This window comes from Choloepus didactylus, chromosome 3 (genome assembly GCF_015220235.1).
Source record: "Choloepus didactylus isolate mChoDid1 chromosome 3, mChoDid1.pri, whole genome shotgun sequence".
Lineage (NCBI taxonomy): Eukaryota > Metazoa > Chordata > Mammalia > Pilosa > Megalonychidae > Choloepus > Choloepus didactylus.
The window spans coordinates 195,299,137-195,309,476 of record NC_051309.1 but is presented as its reverse complement, the minus strand read 5'-3'; the positions used below and the strand labels follow the sequence as shown (position 1 = coordinate 195,309,476).

General features: G+C 38.4%; 1 long non-coding RNA gene across 1 annotated transcript; it reads left to right on the top strand.

The window, feature by feature from the left end:
- The first annotated feature begins 1,011 nt into the window (after positions 1–1,011).
- Positions 1,012–10,030, top strand: LOC119528929. The gene is made up of 3 exons (XR_005215784.1): positions 1,012–1,142; positions 1,935–2,102; positions 7,855–10,030. It is a non-coding gene; the product is annotated as an uncharacterized LOC119528929 (long non-coding RNA).
- Positions 10,031–10,340: the final 310 nt, after the last annotated feature.

The following is a 10,340-nucleotide window of genomic DNA, read 5'->3' as shown; positions in this document are numbered from 1 at the left end:
CACAGCGTCATTTCAGGCAGCTCCAGAGTCGCGCTCTTGGACGAGGCAGACCCACTTTTCCTCCTTCTCTCAAAGACAGGACAACGTGCAGCTGCCGCCACCCGCTGCCGGCCAGGCCGCTGTCATCGCTGCCGCCGCCGCGGCTGCTTCAAACCGTGGCTGCTACTGCAAATAAAGGGTTACTCCTCTCTTGGAGTCAAGTGGCTGCAAACTTCCCCTGCTTTTCATACATCTTTGTCTGCAAACTTGTATGTCCTTCTTTGCAGAAGGGGCCAAGGAAAATCATTACAAGCATCACTGGGAACATCACAATAAAGGGCACCCCCGGAAGGTAAGACCTACGAATTACTCAGAAATGCGATCTTAATCCAGACGGGAAACACCACTACCAGCAGATTCCCCCCACCCCCACCCCCACCCCCGAACTCGTCCCATCAGCAAACGGTGCCCACATTGCCAGTGAGGGTGGCTGTAGTTGCTACCGGCATATGCGAGGTGGAATCAAAGTTTGACAAATGATGACCACTCCTGGAAGGGAAGAATGTAGGCCGCCAAAATTTCTCGGGGTGTGCCAGGTAGAAGCGGTGCATGAAAGTGTCACGTACCTTTCTGCGGTCGCCAAAGCGCAGGAGTTGGTGGAGGTGGCGGGGCGAGAGGCCAGCCCTGGCCGCGGGCTCCCTCCCGGGGTGAGCAGAGCCGCCGCCGCCGCGCCTGGGCACAGGGCCGAGCGGACGCCGCCGCGCCAAGGGCGCTGGGCAGTGCCACTCACTTGGCCAAGAGAAGTTGGGCAACCGCGGCCTCGGCAACCAGCGAGAGCAACACGTTTGGTTTGAACTTTCCAGCTCCAGTCTCAGCAAATACACACACGCACACACACGCGCGCGCGCAAGGAGAACCTCTCAGAAGCGAGCGAACAGGCACTGGTGTCTCTCTGGCCGCGTCTTTCTCTCTCCCTCGCTCTTATTGGCGCGGAGGTTATTTTATTTATTTATTTCCTCCTCCTCGCTCCATCATCCCCTCCCCGCACCTTCCTCCCTTCCATCCCCTCCTTCTTCTCCCTCAAGTCAACGAGGCCGTCGCTGTCGCTCCAGCTGCAGCGTGGCGGGGCTGCGCGCGGCTGGCGGAGACTGCGGCTGGCCAGGGTTGGTTCGCGCCGAGCGGGGGCGCGGGGACTGCAGGAAGAGGGCAAAGAATCCCCGGCACGCGGGAAGGGGTAGGGGGGAGGAAGGTGGAAGATGATGGGGCTCCTTGCAATGGGTAGGGTGTTGGGTATCAGTGGAGGCGAGGGGAAGACTCTTCAAGGTCCAGGGACTGTGCTGCGCGCATCCTACCCGCAGTAACGAGAAAAAAAAAAAAAAAAAAGAAAAGCCGGGTGACTCCTACACCGCGACCTCTCCTTCCCGGCCAAGAAACTGCGCGAGCGGCGGCTAGCTCTGCGCTCCCGGGCCTGGCTGCCTCCTCCGCCCCGCAGGCTAGAAGACTCAGCCCCCTGCCTATCACCCATAAGCTTTCTTTCCTGCTCCCCCTGTTGTTTCCCCTTACCCTTTGGGGGCCCTTAGATGCGCGCCGCCACATTTTTAACCGTGAAAGACGCGCGTTTGCATTTTTAAATGACGGTTGAAGTGCTATGCAGTTTGGCTTCCTTCATTCCCCGTCCTTCTACTTCCCATACTGCCTGTAAAGGTGCTATCCACCCCGGGTGTGGCATTGACCGCCGCGGCTGGGGCGGGCTTAAACATTATTGAAAGGAAGTAGGTATTTTTAAATCACAACTGACAGACACCTACGTTAGGCTCCAAATGGACCTACAAGATCGCGTGCGACGATGTCTTTGCTGGTACAGTTCATCTCCCAAACTGAGCTCTCAAATGGCAAATGATCCCTCTGGTGCCACAGTCTTTCAGTAACAGTCTATCTTGTTCCCAAACCTGCAGGAGAGATGACCTTAAAGCTGACCGCCCTCCCCCACCCCACTCACAACCTGAAAGCTGGGCTGGAAGGAGCCCAATTCCGAAATAAGGAAATCCGTTCTCCACTTGCGTCTTCCTGACCCTGCTTCGAAACAGCTTCTCCAACGCAGACCCCATCCAGCTTCCCATTAGGTAAACATGTTTTGCTGTGTTCTGTGGCTTTTTTTTTTTTTTTTTTTTAATATTTTGGATTTTTTTGTTGTTCAGACTTTTGTGTTTTGGGTTTTTTAGAGGTTCATGATTTCAGTCACAGAAAGGAAAAAAAAATGTGAAGTGATTCTAGAATAGATCTAGAGAAATAAACACAACCAGTAAATTAACCACCATCTCAAAAGCTGGGATGTAAATCTCAGCACTGGGATTTGTAAACAGGGTTCTTTCTTCTGCAGTTCCCCTTCCGATGTCCTAACAGTCTTGAGCTATTTCTTATTAGGACTCAAAGTAGAGACACATTGTGGCACCAGGGCACTTACCATTTTCTCTTGTATGATGTGTTTTCTTTTTCAATTTTCTCTCTTTCTGGCCATAAATATCCTATTTCTATTAAATTTATCCATTAGATATTCATTCTTCAGTGTTTCAGGTCTTCTGTCAGAAATTCCCTGGTAAATGTACAAATAACTCTTAAAGTGCTGATATTTTACATATTTTACTATTTTCATTGGCATCCCTAATAAGCCCCCCAGAGGTCAGACAAGGAGCAGGTGAGGTCCTTGAAATGGGAGCAGGTGGGGAAAAAAAATCATCCCTTCAGCATTTTGTTGATCTCCTGCCAATTTTTATGCACAATTCCCATTTTCAAAGAAGGCAGAGGGAAGCCCAATGCCTGGGCAGCCAACTCTTCCTTAACTCATGAAGTGCTAGCTTATTACTGAGGAAAAAAGGCCACCCATAATTGAAATTAGGATCCTCCTACAAAATGGGGGAATACAGAGACAAGCCCCAGAAGGTGGGGAAGTGTTTCATTGGTCAGCCTACAGAGGGTATCAGGTTGTACCAGTAGTATCTGTTGGCATCTGTGCCAGTGAGGTAGGAAGATCTTCATTTAAAACCTGAAAAGACAACATGCTATTTTATACTCAGAACTTTGGAAGCATTTGTTTATTTCTCTAGAATTCTCTGCTCCAGAGATAACCAGCTTATAATGCATGGGAACATCTATCTGACATTGATGCTACAATTGTGTTTTGCATACACCCTTCCTCTGGGCAAATATATATATTTTCATAGTCTAAACAACAGTTTAAATGGCATTCTTTTCCAAAAATTTGTTCAGGGAATGCAACTTTTCCATTTGTGCCTACACGCCCCTCCCCCATGCCTGCCCCCAATATTCTTCTGCTTTCCAATGTCCAGAGCAACCATTGTTCACTGATATTGTTCGCTGACTATATCCACTATTACTAGGAAATCACACTTAAGTAGTGAGAATGACACTGGCTGTGGGTACTGCAGACATCATAATCCAAGATATGAGATGGAGTAAAGATTAAAACAGGAATTGATATTAATCATCCTAGTAAAGAACGGAATCACTTAACTTGTTTATTATCTATAACTTTATCTGTCAATGACTGTTTTTATGTTTGTATCCAAAGTACAAGGTGATAACTAGAAAATCAAAAAGAAGGGTAGGATGAATTAACATTATGAAAACATGAAGGGAGTGGAGAAATTTTTTATCTGTTAAGAGTCACTGAATCAGAGGAAAAATAAAAGTAAATATGATATAGTTGTTAAAGAATAACTTAATGTTTTAGGAAATTCCTTGGAGAAATATCCAAATCCCCTCTCTTTATATTGGATATTAAAAAAAACTGCATTGAATTAATTAAATTTATTTTAAAATAGTCTTCAAAATTTCTTTTAATAATTTGAAAAGGGGGGATTTAAAAAAAAAAAATCTGATCATGACAAAAGAAAGCCAGTGTGTGGTAGAGGGTAGCCTGTTAAGTAGAAGGTGGGAAACACAGAGAGAAAATTATTAAAATTCCTTCATTTCTGTCCCAGAATAACAAAAATGGTAAGAAAACTTATTCTTAAAATTCTGCTTAAGTTCCTGTATTTATGGAAATTTACTGTGTGCTTTGTTGGTTGCCTCACCACTGAGATAAATATGTCAAATAAGACAGTGAAACCAGACTAATAATCCTCACTTCCAAGAAATTCACTTTTCCACTTTTCCATAGTGAAAAACCAAAGTCATAATTTTATTTGCTGTGAAATTTTCAATCCAAAATTTTTGAAAACTTGTGTGAATCCACATTAGGAAGTCATATCTTCACCTTATTCAGAATCTCTGCTTATAATTTGCAACCAATGATCTATTTATTTGTGTATGCACATATACCTGTGTATGTATATACAGACATATTACCAACGTCTGGCTTCACAAAGTGCAGTATGTAATCATCTAGGTGACGTGGAAATTGAAGCTCAATGTAAAAAGATTCTTTTAACCCATGTGGTGAACATATTGCAATTTTATGTACTTAGGACTAATGCTAAACCATTTACACATCACAAATCAACTACCAAAAAGCTACTTAAAATGTGTTCCTAATAGGCTACTTCATTGCTTACTTATCAATTTTTGAATATTTGTAATTGCTTTTAATATAGGGATATAAAAAATCCCTATAATGTTATATACTCATTTTTTGACACATTGTAAAGCAAAGATTATCTAATTCTCTCAGTTTAAATTTTCTGTGCTCACCTCATCTGTTAAAGTTGTGAATGAAGGTTCCTCTTCCCGAGTACTCACCATCTCCCTAATCCCAGCCTGTCATCCCTACTCTGACATCTTTAATCAGTACTTTCAGGACTTTGGGGCAGAGATCAGAGAACCTTTGAACAATCACTTCAATTATATCCCAAGCAGGGGAAGAAGAAGGACAGTGAATTAGCTGTTAAGGAATTTAATATTCTAGAAATTCTGGGCATTGAGAAAGTTAATAATTTGCCATAGGGGCTGGTGCCATCTCTCTTTGTATGATGACAAATAGCAACTATGTTCCAGTTGTGCCTGTACTTAATCTTGTGGATATGAGCTCCTGAATGTGGTCAATGGAGTTCAGAGTGCGGGATCCTCCAGCCTCACCTGCTCTTGCCTCACCTTCACTCATATCTTCCTTCATTTCTACCTGTCTCACAAACTGGCCCCTTTAATTCCTTATTGTTCTTGTTTGTTAATGCTGCCTTAATGCAAAATACCAGAAATGAATTGGCTTTTAAAAAAGGGGCTTATTTGGTTGCAAAGTTACAGTCTTAATAGGCCATAAAAGTATCCAAGCTAAGGCATCAACTGTAGGGTTCCTTCACTGAACAAAGGCCATTGGCATCCAGAAAACCTCTGTTAGCTTGGAAGGCACATGGCTGGTGTCTGCTTGCTCCCAGGTTGCATTTCAAAATGGCACTCTCCAAAATGTTAGCGTCAGCTTTCAACAGCTGTCTTCAAAATGTCTCTCTAAACTGCAGCTGCCCTGAGGTCCTTCTATTTGTGAGCTTTTATAGGGCTCCAGTAAACTAATCAAGACCCATGCTGAATGAGTGGGGCCACACCCCCATGGAAATAATCTAATGAAAGGTATTACTCACAGTTGGGTGAGTCACATCTCCATGGAATCAAACTAATCCAAAGATTCCAACCTAATCAACACTAATACATCAGCCCCCACAAGTTTGCATTAAAGAACATGGCATTTTGGGTAACATAATACATCCAAACCGGCACACTTATTGAGTTTCTTCCTACCTTCTCAAGACCCTTGCGACTAGTATTCCCTCTGCTTGAACCGCATCTTTCTCCTCCAACTTTCCACCTAGTTAACTCTTACTTATGGTAAAGCTCCACAGAAAGTCATAAGGAGGACAAAAAACACTTCCTTGACTGAGTCTGGGCCCCCTCCATTTGTCTTATAGCTCCTTGTACCTTTCCAGCAGAACACACAGGACAACTTGGAATTTTATGCATATCATTGATATATTTTCTTCAGCACTGGACTATAAAATCCATGAGGTTAAAGACTGTAGTTTTCTTTGTATCTTCAGCATTTAGCACAGTGCCTGACACACAGTAATTGCAAATGAGTACATATTTCTCAAATGATCATGCTAATGAACACTAGATAAAATTCAGGAATGCTGTAGCTTGGATGGTAGAGAGCTAGACAGTTGGGACTTGATAGGGTAAAAGAGACAAACTTATTAATTTTATCCAGGTTGATTCTGCTGTTATTTTTCCTCGTATTTTTTAAAGATCTTAGGATATTTTCAAAAAAGAGGATAATTTATTATTTCATTGCAACTTTATTGTGAGAAACTTTCATTTTTGAAAATATTAAACAAGAATGAAATGGAAAATCATAAGGATGTGAGTAAGTTATAGCATTTTGACATTCTAAATCAGTAAATCATTATTGGTCAATTTTGTGAGATGTATTCTTTGTTTGTGCTTTGAATTTTTCCTTACTAACAGAAATGCTCAACTATGAATGTATTATAGTGTATTCAGTACAAAATGGGGATGTCTTTGGGAAAATTCGTGCTACTATTAATAAAAGTGTGTATAACGTAGGAAGAAAAGACTAATTTAAATAAAATTTACAATGTATAAAATAATTTACTATCAGATAAATATTATATTATCACACAATTTCCAAAGATGGGAGAAATTAATATAGGCTTTCTGATTTCAAAAACTTCCATGAAAGTGAAGGAATTTGAAACATGCCTTTAAGGAGAGAAATTTTGAGGATGTCAATGGAAGAATGGGCATTTAAAATGAGGTTAAGTTACAAAAGGGTGAGTTTCAAAGATATGTAAATGGTCTATGAAAATACTGTCTCAATAAGAAAAGAAACTTTGTGCCCTCAATTTCCACTTGCCCTTTGACATCTGCATTTTAAAATCAGATTTTTCTGAATGTTGTATTTGGGAATAATTTGGTATTAAACAGGAGTGAAAAACTGAAGTTTGTTTTAAGCATTTGACTGTTTTTGATTTTACAATTCAATGAGTTAGTGGGATTTTTTTTTTTTTTTTCCACTGAAAACATCTAGGAGATCCTATACTCTCAAATACAATCTATAAACAGATCACTTTATGAGTGTTCACACAAAGTTCTTTGATTTCATTGCTTTCTTTTTGATATGGAGTCCTTCAAAGGCATTTGGAAAACTACACATAGGAACATGCTATTTAAATATTATTTCTCTCTTATATATGTTGATATTTTATTCTATTTAGCAATAAATAGAGCCAGTCTCCGCCTGTTCTCCTTTGTTGATAGAGGGTTCAATATGCCATCCACTGGTCCATGGCAGGAGCAGACCTATTTTGTTTCAAAATGTGAAATTTATCAAAGCTTTTGGGATAACCTTTTCACATATCACTTTTAATATTTATTTCTGCTAAAATAATTTATAAGGATAATGTTTTAGAAGCTGTGAATTGGAGGTGAAGAGTGAAATCAAACTCCATAAAGAACTGGAATATTGTAAATGGATCCTGTAACTCAGACCCAAACTTATGAGTTTTCAACCAGTAACTGATGTACAATTTCATCTGTCTTACAGTGGAACAAACACAAGAAGAAGTTTAGGATGGAGAAAAGAGAGCAGATAGGGAAATTTTATTTTATATTTTATGAAGAACATAAACATTGAAATAACTCTATTTAGGACCAGAACTAGAGTAAGGCCAGTGAAGCATTATTTTCTGGCAAGCCTTTTAAGAGGGTTGCCACCAAAAATCTCAGTAATCAAGTTAAATAATATTTTAATGCAATGCTATTTTTTAATTAAAATTAATGCAAAAACCATGATGAAAAAATATCTTAATATGAATGAAAGTATGACTACTGACTTTTTCTTTGCTTTAGGTTTCTCCAGTATGGCTCCTGCCAACATTGCTCTATGCATTTTCTTTACTATATATTGTGAAACATATGAAGTCATGTGGGAACAAACACCTCTACTATCAAAGAAAAGTCATAGAGGAAAGAGTCTAACAGCGAGGTCCTGCATTATGGAATAAATAATACCTGATTAGCATAAGTTCACAATTCTCTGGATTTTCTCTATTTTTTCAAGAAAGGATGTAAAACAAAATTCATGTCTATCCTTGCAGCTCTTTTTCTTGTAAATGTGATTATTGTAGTTAGATAGAAAATATTCTTATTTCTTGAGGGGAGTCAGAATGGGAAACAGTGCCCCAAGGGAATTTCCCCAGGGGGAGATATGCTACTATAGACCTCAGGCTGCAAGGTCAGTGAAAACCTATCCTGCACTATACTTTTGTTCTGGAAGCTTTTGGAACCCAGAGAAATCATGCTTTAGTGTTATTTAGGGAGATCACAAGTCAGGAAGGTTGTAAATGTTCTGGAAGCTCATAGAAAGTTTTTAGATATTAATAAATTTAATGGAAGATTAAACCTAAATTACTTCTTTCCAAGGATCAGCATAGGACACTCTAAAGATTCCTTTTATCTTAACCACCAGTATATGCAGATTTACCTTGCTGAACAGAGCATACACATTTCTCATTGTTTTACAACTCGGCAGCTCTTTTTGTGTGTGTCAAATGAAAACTGTAAACTAGATTACTGTACATTTTATTCTTTGTAGTGTTTCCCATTGTCAGACACTGAGATCTTCATTCTTAAAGGGTTGGATCAATGGTTGACTTTGTTTTGAAGCTTGTATTTAAGAAGGTATTTTAAAATAATGAAGTTCTTGCTCTTAACATCTTCAGAAATCAGTCCTCAAAGACCACTGCCCCACTTGTCAATCTAGCGGACCCTGCCATGTAACAACAAAGACCATGAAAGTTGCTGGTAAACTGCTTTGAGTGAGAGCAGTTTACTTTCTCAATAGATGAGAACAGAGGTGTTTTTTTTGTTTTGTTTTAACAAAATGAAATTCAATTTTATAAAGCTTTCTGAGTCTTTGAACTGCTTTCTTTAAACACTCTTAGTAAAATCTTTCATGTGAATTTCATTAAGCTTCGAGGTCATTTAGGAGAAAATGGTAAGCATATCAATGACAGAAGTGCTTTGCATTTAATGCATATGTGTGCCTATCAAGAGGATATGTTAAGACAAGAGACCCACATTCATTTTCTGTTATTACTATTATATTTGCAAACATCTTAATGTATCACAAATAAATATTTATGATAAATTGTCTCACTCATTGTGGCTCCTAGCTATGAGCATATCTACTGTACAATAAATATCCCATGTCACTATGGTTATTTCTACCAATGAACTAAGAATCAGACAGACAGAGAAAGAGTCAGACAGAATAATCTGTTATTCTTTTAACCGATTTTTAATTACATCTGAGAGCCCAAGATTATCCCCATAATTTTGAGAGGGATAATTATATGATATATATACACATACATATGCATATATATTTGTTTTTAAATTCATGAAATATATATGCCTATTGGGTTAAGAATCTAAGATTTTACCTATTTTATATATCCTCATCTCATTAAAAAATGTTGCAATAAGATGTATAAATATTAATGTGTATTAATATATTTTTGTTATGTAGATATGTCAAGATAACAGAAGTTTTAAATTCTTGTGAGCTTCAGATATCATATACTAGCAATCATTAATGATGATGATGAAAGGAGATTTTCTTCAAACAAGTACTAATTAGTGTTGTCAATAAATTTGTAAATAGTATGCTATTTGAGCTTGTTAATTCATATAACTTACTGACGGTTGTGACTACTATACACAATTTTGGAAAACATTGCTAGTAAAAGAATATCTCTCCACTGAAGTAAACAAAATATCATTAAGAAAAAATAATGAACATGATAGAAAATGTAATTTGTATTGTGGTGATTTGCTATTTCTTAAAAATATGATAGCTGCAGTAGAGTCTTGATTATCTTGAATGCTCAATAATAGCTCTTGTATAATTGTATTTTTGATTAAGAGTTTATTGGCATTGCTCTTCTTTCAATCCTTCTGTTACTTTTCTATGAAATATATTAGAATAGTTCCTGCCTTAGTAAATAAAGTATACTAAACATCAGTCCCAGCAATATAATTTTTAACTAAATTTATTCATTTGTTATACATCAGTTGAGCTTGTACTATGTGATAGATACTAAGTTATTAGTATCATAATTTAAACACCAAACTAAAATGCATGAAAATGATTATGCAACATTCACTGGCCAAACCACTGTCACCGTACTTTTTTTAACCTTTGATAATCTAATAAGTAAAATGGATAGACATTCTAATTTAATGTTAATTTGTTTTATCATGAGTAAGTTTAGCCATCTTTCATATTTTAAGATCCAATTGTATTTCTTAGAATGTGAACTGTTTTTCATATC